Below are 16851 nucleotides of genomic sequence, written 5' to 3' on the forward strand. Positions count from 1 at the left end.
GTCAGCTTTATGCCAACATCTTTCTAGGGCAATGCTTCTCCAAGTGTAATCCTCAAATATCTTCCAAGTAGTCCATTAGCATTGACTTTTGTAATAGTGAAGTTTACAGTATGGAAACTTTAATATTTTTGTTCTTGGTGTGAATAAACAATTATGCAAGGAGTTTAATTTGAAAACAAACAAACAAACAAACAGATTGAACCTCACTCACAAAATTAAAACTGGTGAATACCAAAAAGATATTTTTTGGTGTAGTTTTTTTTTTTTCCCTGCTGAGAATTGTATTCTGGGGCATACACTAAAAAATTCATGGATTGTTGGCCTTCCCTCTTATATTTACCAGAATTTTTAAAAAAGATCTAATTTCCTGTTTACTGATCGTAATTTTAATTTCCTGGGAGCAGATGTAGTCTAAGAAAATAAATGACATTTTTCTTTAATTTTGTTGAATGGAAGAGGTACCTAATAAAATAGTTATTTAATTGCAAAGTCAGAAGGAGGGATACACCATCTGTCAATGCCTAGATCAGCTCCTTCTTTGAAATTTTTATTTTTAAGGGAGTTTCACTGGACACTGAGAAGTTAAGTGACTTGTTAGGGTCATTGGATAGTCAGATTTGAATCTAGGTATTCCTGATCTTCAGAATGACTTTTCACTTCTCTTTCTAATGAGAACAAGGTACATATTTACTTAGCTATTTTAAATTTAAGAAATAGAACAAGTAATTGTTATCCATAATATAGTATAGCATAGCACAGCTAGTTAGTATAGTATGGTATAAGAATATCATAGTATAATTTTAAAAATGATTGCACATGAAACTGTAAATCTATTATATGCAACTTGCTCTTCTTTATAAATACCTAATAAAGTTATCATCTAAATTTCTTTTTTTCCCCTTATTTTACCCTAGAAATTAGAAAAAATAATGATAAAATTAATTTGGAAGAATAAAAAATCAAAATATCAAAGGAATTATATATATATATATACACACATATAAAACACACATGTAAGTAAATATGCATGCACATTTTATATAACCATATAAATATATCTGTTATCTTATATATTATGTAAATTGTGTATGTGTATCTATCTATGGTGTTTACATATATATTTAATCTATCTTCTACATTTCATAAAAGACAGATCAGGCAATATTTCTTTTATTTTTTCCTTTTTTCTTTTTTTAAGGGGAGGAGACAGTTGGAGTTAAATGACTTGCCCAGGCTGATCCAGATGGTAAGTATTAAAATGTTTGAAGCTTGGCTTGAATTCAGGACCTGCTTACTGCTCTATTCACTGCACTATCTAGCTACTCCAGGTCTTTCAGTCAAGGGTAAAAACTGTTCCACATACAAACATTTTTTTTTAATCACTGGATACTCTTTCCATGTGATTCTAATGACCTGTCGTTATCAATTTCACAGAGAGTCTAACAAAGAACAGGACTCAAAACAATGATGTACTAGCAGAAATAGTATGCTACTCATCACAATTATTGCTAGATCTTGAATCTTCAGTACTAACACCATAGAAAAAGACGAGGAGCATGAATTTGGTCTCTGACTACCCACTTCTCTATTAATATGTTCTTTCTTCCTTAGTCCCATTCTTTTTAAAAAATCATTTAATTTTTAATTTATTGAATAAAAAAGCATTTCTATAATATAGTATAATAGAAAAAAAGATTATGGAAGATGAAACTGCAAATCTATTGTGTATAACTTGCTATTTTAAAATATATATTAAAAATTAATTATCATGTAAATTTCCTCTTTCCTTTTTTCCTTCCCTCCCCTCCATTTAGAGATGCCTACCATTAGACACAAATATATATATATATATATATAAACACATATACATATATATGCAGACATACATATATAAAGTCATTCTATACATTTATTTATTAGTTCTTTCTCTAGCTGCAAATGGTGTCTTAATATCAACTGTCTAGGGGATCTATGCTTTTTCTCATTATTGTTCTAAGTTTACAATTAATTCCCCCTTTAAGTATAAATGAAGAATTCTAAAAGTAGGACTCTTTCCCTGGGTATCTGCTTTTTCAAAGATGATTCCTTGGAGCTGGAAATATAATTGAGAACATGACCTCCCCATCCTCATTCTCTGTTCAGTCTTATTTTAACAATATAATGGAATAATGATGGTAATGATGTAATATAATAGTTGGCATTTAGATAGCATTTAAGGTTTATAAACCACTTTACCCGTTGATTCTTATAACAATGTAATGGGTAAAATAGCGAAAGATTTTGTTAACTTCAATCTAAAGGTGAGGAAAGTGAGATTCCAAGTGGTTAAGTCATATGGCAAATAAATGATGAAGAAAGGATTCTGATTCAGGTTCTCTTAAAGCTAACTCTTTCTCCTATATCACACTGCAGTTCAAAGACATGGAGATAGACAACCTGAAATTCAGTCCTACTTCTCTCAGTACCATTAAGGAAGTTATCTAAACTTTCTATCCCTAAAATGGGAATGAATAATAAAATGTCTCCTGCTTTCCAAGCAGGGACATGTTAGAGCTAACTAAATGGGGAAATATGATTGTTAAATTTTCAGCTTCACCATTTACACCTCAAAAATCAGCACTAGGGGCTTAATTTATTGTTTTATTTGTTACCTAAACTTTAAATAGTGATAACAGGGAAACATTATCAAAGAAGATTAAATTTAAAAGTGTATTCTGCTTTTCCTTCATTTAGTTACTAAACATTTACCAGTACAACATTGCTTCCAAGCAAAGTTGTTGATGAGATTAGATCAAATGAGATAATGTAGATGAAAAGACTTCATAAATTGTAAAGCTGTCATAATTAAGAAGATATTCTGAAAATAAACCATATGAATTCTAAATTAATTTTTCTAAAAACATTTTTTCCCCTGGGCCTGAGACTGCATTGAGAGTTCACCCAGAACTTCCATGAAGGAAAATCCATCTCCCAATTCAGGTCAGCACTTTTGCAACTTAAAGTCTGAGAGAGCCTCTTAGGCATAGGAAGGTAAATTACTTGTTCAGGATAACTTAGCTAATAGATGTCAAAAGGAAGTTGAATCCTAGGCTTCCTTTAGAGTATAAGTTTCTTGAAGGAAGGTACTGATTCAATGGTTGTCTTTTGTATTTCCAACACCTAGCACAATACCTGGAACTTAGTACAGTCATGCTTTTAATAAGCCTTTTAATTGCTTGAGTCCTGCCTCTCTAAATCTCTTTCCATAATGCAAAACTGCCCTCATGACAACAATAATAAAAATCTCTTCATCCAATGATTATAGAAAACCTGGTTTATTTAGAGAGCCTTACATTTGTAATAGAGTAGGAGACCCTGAAGGTGAACAGGATCTGTAAGGTTCTTCCCAACCCTCCAGTGTCCTGTAGCTACTTCTCAGCAGTCAATGTTGGGAGTAAAATAAGCACGTTTGCTAGAGTGATAGACATGGAATCATCAGAAAGACAGAAAGTGTCCACTTTGGGCCTCAGATACTAATTGTGTGACCCTGGGCAGGTCACGATTCTATAAAGTAGGATACTAGCAGCAATTACTTTACTGAGTTGTGAGGATCAAATGAGATAACATTTAAAGTACTTTATCAATCTTAACTTATCAACAGCTTCCCAAAACTGGCAGTTTAAGGTCAAGATGCTTTTAATTGATAAAGAAATGGATTATGAATCAGTGGTTGCCATGAGCCTCTGAACACAAACTCTTCTGAAGTGAATTCGGAGCACTACTCACAAACCTGACGCTTAATGTTATAAAGAGAGGAAAAAAAGAGGAGATACTAGCCAAGTTTTTGTTTCTAAAAGAAAAAAATCATTTCAGTGCTATTTGATGATTCAGTTCTAAATTATCACCCCATTTATTTACCTTCTCTTTAACTGCCTTCATTTTTTCTCATCCTTCCACTTTATCTTGGCTATTTCAATTCAATTCCACATTTATTGAAGACTTACTACATGTAGGAGGAGCTTGAGCTAGGTGCTGGTTTTTCTTCAAAGATGAACAAGATAAAAGGTTTATGATCCCCATTACAGTATTCATTATTTGCTTGATCATGCTCCTTCCTGGAATACCTTCTTCTTCCTGTCTCTGCCAAACTACTTTAATTCACAGACTCGTTTTCTCTATTCAACCTCTTCAGACTAAATCCAGTCTTTTCCTGGTCATGTCAATATCTCCATTACCCCCCTCCCTTTAGTATTTCTCAGAGATAATTCTTTTAGTAATGTTAGCAATGTTGTCTCTTTTAATTTGCTTATATTATTTTGCCTCACATAGTTGTAAGTATACCAAAAAGAAGGGTGGTATCTGTAGTTACTATCATTATAACTCTCCAGTACTTCAAATCACTTATAATAAAGGCTCCAATTGGGGCAGCTAGATAGCACAGTGGATAGAGTAGCTGAAATCTAGCTCAGACACTTAATACGTTCTGGCTGTGCGACTCTAGGCAAGTCATTTAACCCTAATCATCTCAGCAACTAAAAAAAATTTTTTTAAAGGCTCTGATTCATTACTAAGAAAATGCAAATAAAAATAATGGTGATTTTTTTTTCATACCCAGAAAATTGGCAAAGAGGACAAAAGATAAAGATTCCCAAGACTCAAATGGTTTATGGAAAGACAGACATACTGATGCATCATTGTTGGAGGTGTGAATTGGTGTACCATTCTAGAAAGCAATTTGGAATTAAGGGATAAAGATGACTAAAGTGTCCATGCTCATTGCTAGATATTTACCCCAACGAGGTGAATGATTAAAAGAAAGGTCCTATATGCACCAAAACATTTAGAGCAGCACTTTTAAAATATAATAACAGTAGTTGTGATGAGGTCCTCAGTAACTGGGTGAAGTTGGCAGGGAGGGACTAGACAATTGATGGAATTGCTCCCTGAGGCAGGTTGGAAAGGATATTGATAGAGATAAAGAAAACCTTGTGGTGCCCCCCCTCTTTTGGACTATCTTGCTATGTCCAGTCAGAATTGTAAGTTTTGGCAACCTCTAAGATTAAAGTTCCTCTATACAATTATCCATGGCTAATGCCATCTTTTTCTGAATCTCTCTTGGGGAAAGATCTCTTTAACTCTCTCTGCCTTGTGTCTTTCTCCGCACTCTTTCCCTATACCATGTAGTATCTCTCCTCTCAACCCTCCATCATGCTTTATGGTGTCTTTCTCCTTCTTATAGTTCCTAACTCTTTTAGGGTGCTAAATCTCTTGCTGTCTAGACTGCCAGCTAAGGGCATATTCCAACCTCATGAGTTATTCCCTTTTTCTTAGTAAATTGTGAATTCCAGGAGGGAACTTGTCTTTTCCCTCTTTAATTGTTAAAATCCTTTTCCTTATTATATATGTTCTCCCAACTCTGTTTCATATTTACCACTCCTGATGCATATTGCATCTCTGCTTATAGCATCTTCTCCTAAATAAACCTACTTTTTGTCAAAGATAATGGCCATTGTGAATTCTTTATGTGACTAAATCCCCACATTTAGTGTCTACAACAACCTCATCATTCAGTGACTAGGAATTGTTTTCCTAGATCACATCATTTGATCTCCTAAACCATCACATCAGTTGTAACAAAGAATTGGAAATAAATTGGGAATTCTAAGAAATTGGAAATAAACTAGAAATAATTAAATAAGATGTGATAAATGAAGGTAATGGAATATCAGATCTGTGAACTAATGATTATGATGAAATCAGAGAAGCATAGGAAGAGATAAATTGATGCAAATCAAAGTCAACAAAACTAAGAAAGCAATATTCATAATTACTAGGGCAACATAAGTGGGAAGAACAACAACAAACAATTAAAAACAAATGTAGTAAAATTATTGTGATCAAACCCATCCCCAAAAAAAAGATATGAAAAGGAAACCCTTTATCCTTCTTTGTAGGAGTAGGATGCTATATATATAGTATATACCATAATACATAAAGTATTATGGGTACAGAACACTACATTTAATGTCAGACATTTTTAGTATAATGGTGATTCAGTAGGTAGAATATTGAACCTGGTGTCAAGAAAACATGAGTTTAAATATGACCTCAGGTACTTCCTAATTGTGTGATTCTGGGCAATCTCTTAACAGTTCTCTGCTTTGCTTTCCTCATCTGTAAAATAAGTATAATAATTCCAAAGGTTATCATGAAGAACAAAATGAAATAACATTGTAAAGAACTTTGCAAACTTTAAAGTACTATATAAATGGCAGCTATTATTATTAGTTTTGTTGAATTACCGCCCCCCTTTTTAAAATTCAGAAAGGAATTACTTTCAGGGAAGGGCAATGGGATGGATGCATGTGGCAATGTAGGTAAGTAAAAGCAAAGATTCAGATGTGTGAAGGGATGAAAGCCAGGTTCTTTAGAGCCATATGAAAAAATGTTCCATATAACTAATATTTAGAAAAAATCCAATTTAAAAAGATTGAGATCCCCTTTTATATCCATCGGGGGGGAAAGATGGAAAAGAGGAAAATGATAAATGTTGAAGTATCTGTTGGAAAACAAAAGTAGACTTGTGAATGGGTAAAACTATTTGAGAGAGCAGTGGGAAATTATATACAAAACAATATTAAATGAGTAGGCCTATAACTCAAAACGATCAAAGAAAGAGAAAAAAGATACTTTGCAAAAATATTTGAAGTAGTTCTTTCTGTGGTGGCAAAAAAGAAAACTAAGGGAATATCCATCAACTGAGAAATGGATAAGAAATATGTATATTAATGTGCTGGAAGCTTTAAGGAAATAAATGATAACAAAATTATATGGAAAGATGTATGAACAGACACAGAGAGAAATAGACACAACCAAAATCATTTTATAACATCAATATTGTAAAAATGAATATTATTAAAGATTATATAAACTAATAAAGAATGAAATGGACAGAGCCAAGAAAACCATTTATACAATAACAATCTTATTTTTGAACTTTGAAAGCTGTAAGAACAAAGATTAATACAATCACTATACATATAATTGTATGATTATTATAATCACTAATAATAATATTAATATTATTGTATTAATACAATCACAATCTATGAACCTGTTTCTCAGAATGTGTGCTGCCATTTGTCATTGAAGAAATGCTTATTTTAATTCAATTAAATACAATCATATTTCCAGAGGAATGATAATGAAAAGTGATAATCAATTATTGAAAAGTGGTAATAAATTTAGGAAGCAGAACCAAACAGATATTTTTTGTATACAAACATTGAAGGAATTTATTTTGCTTAACATGCATATTTGTTATGAGAAATGTCTTTTTCTTTTTTTTTAATTAGATGAGATGTAGGGGAGAAAAATAGATTTCTGATATTTTTAAATAGAGAGTGGGAGGGGATGATAGATATATGAAATGATGCATGCACTGTGCAATATTTTTATTAGTTTTACTTAAATTTTATAAGAAAATTTATGAAGGAAAAATAATCTGTGAATAATTATAATGTAAAAACAAAACACATCAATAAAAGCTATTAAAGACAAAAAACAAAAGAAATCCCTCTGAGATTCATTGTCCAAATTTAGAATACATAAAATGACAGAATCAGTTGTTAAGTATAGGACATCTGTGACAGATACAGTAACAATAGCAGCACCAGCTACTAAAATTTAACTTTTTTATATTTATCCTTTACAATTAGCTTCATGATGAGATTATCTACCTTCATAGTACCAATACTCTGCATACTTAAAAAAAAAAAAACTTCCTTATTTTTGTAATACACTTAACATAGAAATATGATTTATATGATTTCAAATGTATAATTGTTATCCTTTTGCTTGCCTTCTCAATGGGTGGGGGAGAGCTAGAAGCTGAAAGAAAATTTGGAACTCAAATTTTAAAAAATGATTATTTTAAATAACCAATTATTTTTTCAAAAATAAAGAATTAGATACAATCACCAATATAAAAAAAATTATATTGTCTCTCCAGAGACAAGCCCAAGTCAAATAAAGCTTCATCTAAGAATCATCTCTGTCTCTGAAACCCATTATCTTCCATGTAACATTTCACTATGAAATCATATTCCAGTGTATGTGTCACTAGAAACCTGGCTTCTTGAAGTTGAAGGAATTCTAGGAAAAGCATCTAGTTTGAGTCTTCTCAACCCTTTTGTTGGACTCCTTTGTTTGGTGAAATCCATGAACCCGTTTCTCAGAATGTGTGCTGACATCTGTCATTGAAGAAGTGCTCCTTTTAGTTCAATTAAGATGTAATTTTCCCACTCAAGGTTCATAGATCTTTTGAGAGCTAAGTTAAGATCCCTTCATTTTATAAATCAGAAAACTGGGCTCAGAGAGACTCTTTCCAATACTTTCATATTTATAAAAATTAATTTTGTTCTTCTGAACATAAATATACAGAGGGATTTGAACAGAATTGAGCCAGTTTAAAATGTTACTAGATTATATATGAATATGTCATCAAACCACTTTAGAAAGGAACTGTCCAGAAGAAAATTGATAAATATAAGTGCAACTTTGCAATTCAATTCTTCTATAAGTTAGTGAGTAAAACAGTTTTCAAGTGTTCCATTCTTTTAGGGTCATTCTAAAGTGATAACACTCTTGGATTCTGAGGTTTCATCTCCTCTTTTTGTTCATCATGGTTTATCTTTTTTTTTTTTTTTTCAGTAATAACTAGCTGAAAAGTTTAGGCAAGCTGGAAATGTGGTTTAGTGAAAAGAACTCCAAACTTGAAAACTTGTTATGTAGTTCAGTCACTTCAGTCATCTTTGTGACCTCATTTGGGGGAATTTGGGGGAGCAAAGATACTGGAGTGGTTTGCCATTTCCTTCTCTAGCTCATTTTATAGATTAAGAAATTGAGGCAAACAGGGTTAAGTAACTTTCTAAGCCCAGTGTCCTCTTCACTACACCCCCTAATACTTTCAAAATTGGAATTGGGAGAGATCTCAATTCAATTATTTTAACAATAATCATTTGAAAGATCATTTCATATAAAGGATCAATTAAAAGAATGGGATAGATTTATCCTGAAAAGGAAAATACTTGTAGACAAAGAGATTAGTACCATGATAATTACCTTCAAGTATTTAAATATCTATCATATTAAATAGGCATTAGATTTATTCTGGTAAACCCCAAAGGACAGAATTAAAATTTTGAATGGAATTTACAAAGATAAAAATTTTGACATATCAAGATACATGAATATCAGGACTTCCTAGAGATAAGAAAAAATTCAGGAGTTCAATGGACAGGCATGGAAAGTGGTAGGCCCACAGGACCATGAATTTGCAAAGAACATTAATCAGGCTAGCCTCGACCTGAAAACAAATCTTCCCTCTAAGACTGCTTTCCATCTACTCTATATGCATCTTATATATGTTGTCTATATGGCATGTATCTTTTGATATATCGAGAGTTGTCTCTCTCATTAAAATATAAGCTCTTTAAAGACAAGGGCCATTTACCTTTTCTTTATACTTTCTGTATTAAATCTGGCATATAGAAAATGTTTAGCAAATGCTTATTGATTATTTTTAAAAATCCCTTCTATAACCTATTAGACAAATGTTCATCTGAATATTGCTTGAAGAGCTTTAGTGAAGAATCGATAAAAATCCTAGGCTCCTCTTCATTGGTGGTTTTTAAGTTAAAGACATGTTGGAGAAGGGATCATTTTTCAGATATGGCTTGGGCTAGATGACTACTGAGCTTCCTTCCTACTCCAATTATCTGAATATTGGCTCTAACTTTTGTGTGATGTTGTGCAAGGCACCTAACATCTTTAGGGACTCAATTTTGTTATCTCTAAAATTTGTACCATCTACACTGAGTCATTGTAAATGTTAAACTACTATATAAATATGAGTTATATTTTTAATTTCAGATAGACTAAAAACAACAACAAAAGCAAACTGTCTTCCTAATTCCACCTCTTTAAAAAATGAATTCAGTTCAAACAAATAAAGAATATAGCTGCTTTCTAAATTCATATCTCAAACCCTCTTTCTTTGTGGCACCATGTTTTAAAAAATACTTCTCTGGCATTCAACTTGAAAGTTTTTGAATAGGCTTACCCTTCATTTGAGGACAGGAGCAAGGCAATTTCTTGTTCCAGTTCAAAATGGAAACAAATTTGCACTTCCCCTTAGAGTGTTATATCTTTGTAAAGATTTATCTAAATTTCACAGACTATTCCATTTCCAGAGGAATGCTGAAAAACATTGTGATAGGACAGATATCTTCACTCTGCATCCATCTTTGAGCAGTTCTCTATTAGTATGAAAATATATGAATAAACGGAATCCGTTCACTAGCTTTATAGTACAATTCCTAATACAGATTTCAGTGAATGTTACCCAAGCCAAGGCATTTTATAATTTATTAGGTTCAGCTAATGAGTCCATCCCTTACCAATCTATTTGATATACATAGCCATCATTTTTCACCTTATCAATCCAATCTTGGTAGTCATTCTTTTTTATCTTTTTTTTCATTCCATTTTTTTCTTCTTGGTTTGTGGAAATAGTAGACCTCTTTCTATTAATAGAAACATAGGGTTCAGGGGTAATTTATCTTTTCTGCTTGCCTTACAAAATGAAAACTAATGCATGCTTCTTCCCTGAGTGTGGTTTATGATTTAATAATGCCACCATTCCAGCTCTTGTCACTAATCTTACCTCTGCAAGCAAAATTTGGGGGACCACCCAATCTCGTGCATTCCTCATGTCATGTGAGCTTCTGGGATACATGGCAATTGTCGGGAACAGTCTGTCTTTAAGCTCCATACCAGGTCCTAAGCACAATGAGAAATGCTCAGAAATGCAAACTAGTCCCCCTTTCCAAAGTCTCTCATTCCATTCAAAGCTTTTGTCTATTTCCTTGTCAAAATGATCATTTTGCTCTTCTTACCTCCTCAATGCTTTTCACTCATCTAACAACAGGATATAAATCTGTTATCGATTAATTGTCCTGCAATTCTCCTTCTCCTCTATTGTTCAAAATGTTTTACCCCTTTCAATTATGTGGGACATTTGTTTTCTCCTAAATTAAAGTGCAATTTGATCGATTGCATATTACTAAAAAAAACAAAACAAAACAAAACAAAACAAAACATAAATGCTTTATGTTGATGTGGGAAAGGAATAAGTCAAACCAAATACTAACCAATTTCTATATCTGGAAGAAAAGCTATAATGCAAAAAGTTATGTTGCAGCATACGGTCAAATCACAAAGGAGTTAGAATATGATTTTACCAAACCAATCTCAGTATGATACACTCATGCTTCTCTTGCAATAATCTCTGTTGCATAGATACCCATTAATAGCTTCCACATAGAAAACAAATACTCTCACCTATAACAAATTTCTTGATTTGTTTTGCTCCTGCATTTCATCAGAGTTGAATTGTACGATTTTCTGTTGAAAATAGAAGCTGCTTGGAGATGCCAAGAAAGCATATGCCATATGGACTGGAGTCCCATTGTTTAACTTTGCATCAGGCATGCCTCCAGTAGGCTGAACTGTTGTCTAAACTCCATCTTTTAAAGAAAGCATGAGGCTTCGTGCAAATGCAAAAAGTTGAGTTATGCTAATGAACTCCATTTAGTCAGCTCCTTGACACTTATTGGACATGATCATCAAACTGCATTATAGGTGGTAAACTCTGCTGTATGGTGTGGCTATTAAATTCATAAGATATGCAAAGATTTTTTTTTTCTGAATTCACTTGTACATTCCAACTGTATTCTGCATTGGAACATGTTCAACAGAAGATACTTAACTTGCAGGCAGCCCCGGGGGGACAGAGGGGAAGGGATGACTCGTGTCACTCACTGGTGACCCATCCTGTTGATTTGGAACTGTGGTGGAGGGACAATGAAAATAGCTATCATTTTATAATCCCTAGTTGGGCAGAGAGCACAGAGATAAGAAAAATAGGGCTTGGGGATGAGAGGTGAGGATGGGAAAGAGTCAGGCTTGGCTGGAAAATAGAGAGAGGCAAAGAATAGCTCATGGCACAAAAGGCTAAATATAAGGAGAAAGAAATTCTTATTCATGGCCACAAAGCCTTCTGAGTACCAAGAGCTAAATTAGATCTGGATTTGGAAAAATAATAACAAAAATATGCCCTGTTGATATTTATTGGACATGATCATGGGCTGTAACCTTTGCTGTGTTGGTATGGTTGCTAAATTCACAAGATATACAAAGGTTTTGTTTTCTTGAACCACTCCCACATTACATTTGCATCCAGTTTTTTTCATGTCTTAATCCTATCCTGCATTTGATGCCATTTTTATAGATTCAATTCAATTTCCAAAATAACAACAAAAATATTAAAAAGAAAAACTCTACTAGAACCTCTTTTCTTTTTTCTTCAAATTGAACTTCCCTATTTTCTAGGGTCTATTTGCATAGTTCTTTAGACTTGGATATCTCAGAAATTTCAAATGACTGCTAGGTTGATGATCTTTGGGCCATTCTCATAAGCAATGTATATTAAAAATTAGTCAAACTGCTAAATCACATAAGAAAAGTAACACAAAGGAGCTCATGAAAGAGATGGATGACTGAAAGGGAAAGTGAATTAGTCATAGAGTGAGAGAGAGAGTGATACCAGATGGACAGTCTGTGTGCTCATATGGTATCCAGGCAATGTTAAGTATTCTAAGGGAAGATTCTCAGCTTGTTCAGTAGGCTCCTGTGGAGAATTTATGAGAAGACATGGAGAAGAATCATATAAAACAAAAAGGTGTTATTCAGTTATGATTTATACCCTTAGAGAGAACACCTACATCAAAGGACTACATATCTATCAAAATATTGAAGCAAGTTGTACAATGCTGACTTGTGGTGAGAGCACATATAGATTAGCATCTCTATGATGTAAAAATAGCAACAACAACTAGCATTTATAGAGAATTTTAAGCTGTAGAGAGTGCCTCACAAATATTACCATATTTCATGTTTATGATTTTGGGAGGTAGAAATTACTATTATCCCAAGTTTACAAATAAAAGAACTGAGGCAGACAGAGATTAAGTAACTAGACAAGTATCACACAGTTATCATCTGAAGTCAGATTTAAAATAAGGACTTCCTAACTTCAATTCTAACATTCTATCCATGGTACCACCTAGTTGCCTCATGTCAAATCTTCATGAATATTAATCTAATGAACATAGTAAATTATTGTGTTATTTCTTCATAGGTAAATAAGAAATACATCCTTCTAGCTCTTCAGGTGCCCAAAGAAGAGATTCATTTTTAAAGTAGATCCAGGAAGATAATATATGCAGTAATTACAATAATATAAACAAAAATGTCATTTAAAGAGCAGCTAAAACTAATTATAATCCTTTTTGGTCTTGAGGAGCAGATGGCGAAATCCATTTCATTCCTTGTAGCAGAGAAGTGCGGAAGACCTAACAGTGTCTTTTTGTCTTTTGATTTCATTTGACAGTTTTTTTTTTGGTTATGGGATAGGGTTCAATGGGGACAATAGATGAGGGAAGAGTTATGCTACAAAATATGAAAAGGCATTAATAATTTATCAAGATAATCAATTATAATTATACAAATTATTAATACATATTAATAAATGCAAATGATATTAATAAAATTTTAAGAAAGAGAAAAAATAAGGGATTTATATCAGCAACATGGTCTACTGAAAAAGACATCATCTCTGGATTCAGAATGCCAGGATTCAAATCCTTCCTCTGACATCTATTATCTATGTTATCTTGAGAAACCCAAGCACCTAGAATTCTTATTCTCTTCAATTGTAAGATAAGGGATAGAACTAAATGGTCCCTGAGGTCCTTTCAAGATCTATATCTATAATTCACTGTCTAGGTGATAGCTAAGGTCTCTTTGATCCAATCCTATGATTCTACAACTTGGGTTTGCATAAAGGTCACAAGGAGAAAATGGATTCTTGGTTAAGAAGAAATGAGATTGTAAATGTGGATGGAACCAATACAGATCTTGCACCTGAATGGAAATGTAATTCATGCCAAAGGCTATGTAATATGCCCATAAAGCCTATTTAGCAAATGATACTTATATCTTTTGTAAAGTTAGAAATTCATTCAGAAAGACAGATAATTGATTTAGATAAATCAAGAAATTCTTGCCTATGTGAGTTTTAGTAACCTTTTCATGAATAGCTTACTGAAATTTGTCTTATTTTAAACTTTTCTGTCACTATGTGGGTATTCCTTTGATTATGTATCAGAGAATAAAAGAATTTGCAGAGCTGAAACAGCTTTAAGATCATTTCATTCTTGATCTTCTTTGTAATAGGTGCTACTTGACACATTTATTGAGTGTCCAGCATGTGCAGAATCATTTCCTCTTTTACCTTTTTCTTTCTGTCAATATTTCCCCCTAGGCAACATTTCAAACTCTGTTTAGAGAATATTAGAATTGGTACTTACCATTAGTCAATAAGATAATTTCTAATGTATACCACCAAAATAAAACAAGACAATATTTCATTGGGAAAATGCGAGTTAAGATTTCTGAATGTAGAAACCAACTCAAAGAGGCAAAAGACAAAGATTTCTAACAGAAGCAATAGAAGAACAAAGAACCATTTTGTGTCTGAGAAGCCATAAGTGCTTGATCGATGATTATAATACAAGCATGCATCCTGCATTATTCTCTTTTGTTTAGAGAGCCTAGGCCACGGAATCTTTTTTTTTTTTTTTTTTTTTTTTTTTTTAATGTGGGAAAGGAAAATGCTTTCTCAAAGTCTAATAGATATATACACAAGAAAAGTTCTCTATATAGATTATGTTGTAATTTGGGGATATTAAAAAAATGGGAATCTTGGTCATATAGAGGAGATAGTCAGATGGGCTTATGGTATAGTTGATAGAATATTGGATTGTGAGGGAAAAGAATTGGGTTCAAACTCTGGGTCTGCCTCTTATTATCTGTAACCTTAATTTCTCTGAGACTCTGATTCTTCATCTATAAAATGAAGGAATTAGATGGCTTTAAAATTACAGCACTAAAACCTTATAATATGTGTGTGTATGAATGTGTTTACCCAGATTCAATCTGGATATTAGTCAATTTCACTTAAATGTCTTTGATACTAAGGAAGCATCTATGAGGGGAAGAAAGGCGAATCCATCGGGGAAATAACTATATAATTACATGTACATATAACTATATAAACACACATGAAAAAGTCCTTGGTAATAGGTAGTACTGGCAAGAGAAAGCCTAAAGTACTAATACTCCCTGAGACAAACAGGGAAGGGCACTGATGGGGTTCAGTTCAGTCTTACAGTCCCACCCTGTGGAAGATTTGGGTAATCCCACCTTACTATCATCAATCAGAAAGCCAAGTTATGATGTCAAACCTCTGGAGGTTAAATTTCACCTATAAATCTGCCCACGGCCATGTTGGCTGAATCACTTTTGGGTTAATCTGCCACAGAACTCTGCCTTGTCTTTCTTCTCACTCCATACCTTATAGTGTCTTTCTCCTTTTAGGGTTCTAAATCCCTTTTAGAGGCAGCTTGCCAATCAATGGCATAAGCCACTACCCTCTGTGGATTTAGCCTGCCAGCAAATGGCATATTCCCATCTCATGGTATATTCCTTTTCTCTTTGTTAATTGTGAGTTCTACTGGGGAAGTTATTTTTTTCATTATTAATTGACAAATCCCTATTCCTTACTAACTATATCATCTCCCAAAACTATTTCATTTTACCATTCCTGGTGTCTATTTCGCCTCTTTATTTTGTCGGTAACTCTTCTCATAAATAAAGATACATTTTGGCAAGGAAAAAGCCCTTGTGAATTTGTCACATGAGAATTGCTCCTGAACCTTATCATTTGGTGCCAGCCCTCAATCTTATCAGACACATCTGTGAAAGGAGGGTATAAGAGAATAAATTTAGAGTTTGAAAATACTTTAGAGGTCAGCTAACCCATTTGCTTTACAAATAAACAATATAAAGTCTCAAAAGGTTTAATGGCAGATTGCAAAGCAAAATTTGCTTCCAGGCTCTATAACTGTAAACTACAGAGAGCCATTGTACCATACTGTTTTGATAAAAGACACAAAAAGGAAGAAAGAAGGGAAAGGGTGAGGGGAATAAGGGAAACCACTTTCTCTATTACTTTATTGCAGTTAGCTCTGTATATGTACTGTGTTTATCTGCCCTAGCTCTCCTCTCCCTAGACTCCAGCATAACCCATCTCATAACTGTACTGTGAATCTCTTTTAATGTGATCATAGATTCACTCAGCTTAGAAAGACCATTTGTTCAGTGTACGTAAAGGTCTTTATTCAGCTACATATTCTTTCTAATCCTTATTAAACTGCCCTTAGATACAACTAGCTGGACCAAGCAAAGCTCAGTCCTGCCAAGCTCAGTCCTGCCAATTCTTTCTGTGTCATTCCAAGTCTTGCTTATTTAGACAAGGGAACAAAAAATATGAGTGTTTTACACGTTCCTTGGTACATGTTCACCTCTCAAAGTGAAAAGCTGATCAGTGATATCTACAATAACCTCTCAGTGGCCCCATCAACCAGCAACACAACACTCTGCCAGGGTTAGCATTGCAAATAAGACTGTGAAATATCAAGGACTTTTTTTTTTTTTTTTGCCTCTTCTGTATTTTCTCTATGAGTCACATAAACAAAGCAGGAGGTGACAGACACAGTGAAAGGTCATCTGCACATCCTATCTGACCCACTCTAAGACATCAGGCTTGAGTTACATGTAGTGCAGATCAATGGTGTCTTTCATGAAGCATCATATAAATTCATTATCTCACTATCCTTTTACTTGGAC

At 33.3% G+C, this 16851-nt stretch overlaps 1 long non-coding RNA gene across 2 annotated transcripts in view; it reads right to left on the minus strand.

Moving 5' to 3' along the window:
* Window positions 1-16851, minus strand: part of LOC127540067 (uncharacterized) — a 207159-nt gene that overhangs the window by 94598 nt on the left and 95710 nt on the right. Inside the window, exon 3 of one of the 2 annotated variants that reach the window (XR_007948093.1) lies at window positions 10706-10821. This is a non-coding gene — a long non-coding RNA (uncharacterized LOC127540067). Of the gene's footprint in view, window positions 1-10120; window positions 10822-16851 lie in introns of those variants that run through there. The other variant, XR_007948092.1, reaches the window with a different exon arrangement.

Source organism: Antechinus flavipes, chromosome 6 (assembly GCF_016432865.1).
Source record: "Antechinus flavipes isolate AdamAnt ecotype Samford, QLD, Australia chromosome 6, AdamAnt_v2, whole genome shotgun sequence".
Lineage (NCBI taxonomy): Eukaryota > Metazoa > Chordata > Mammalia > Dasyuromorphia > Dasyuridae > Antechinus > Antechinus flavipes.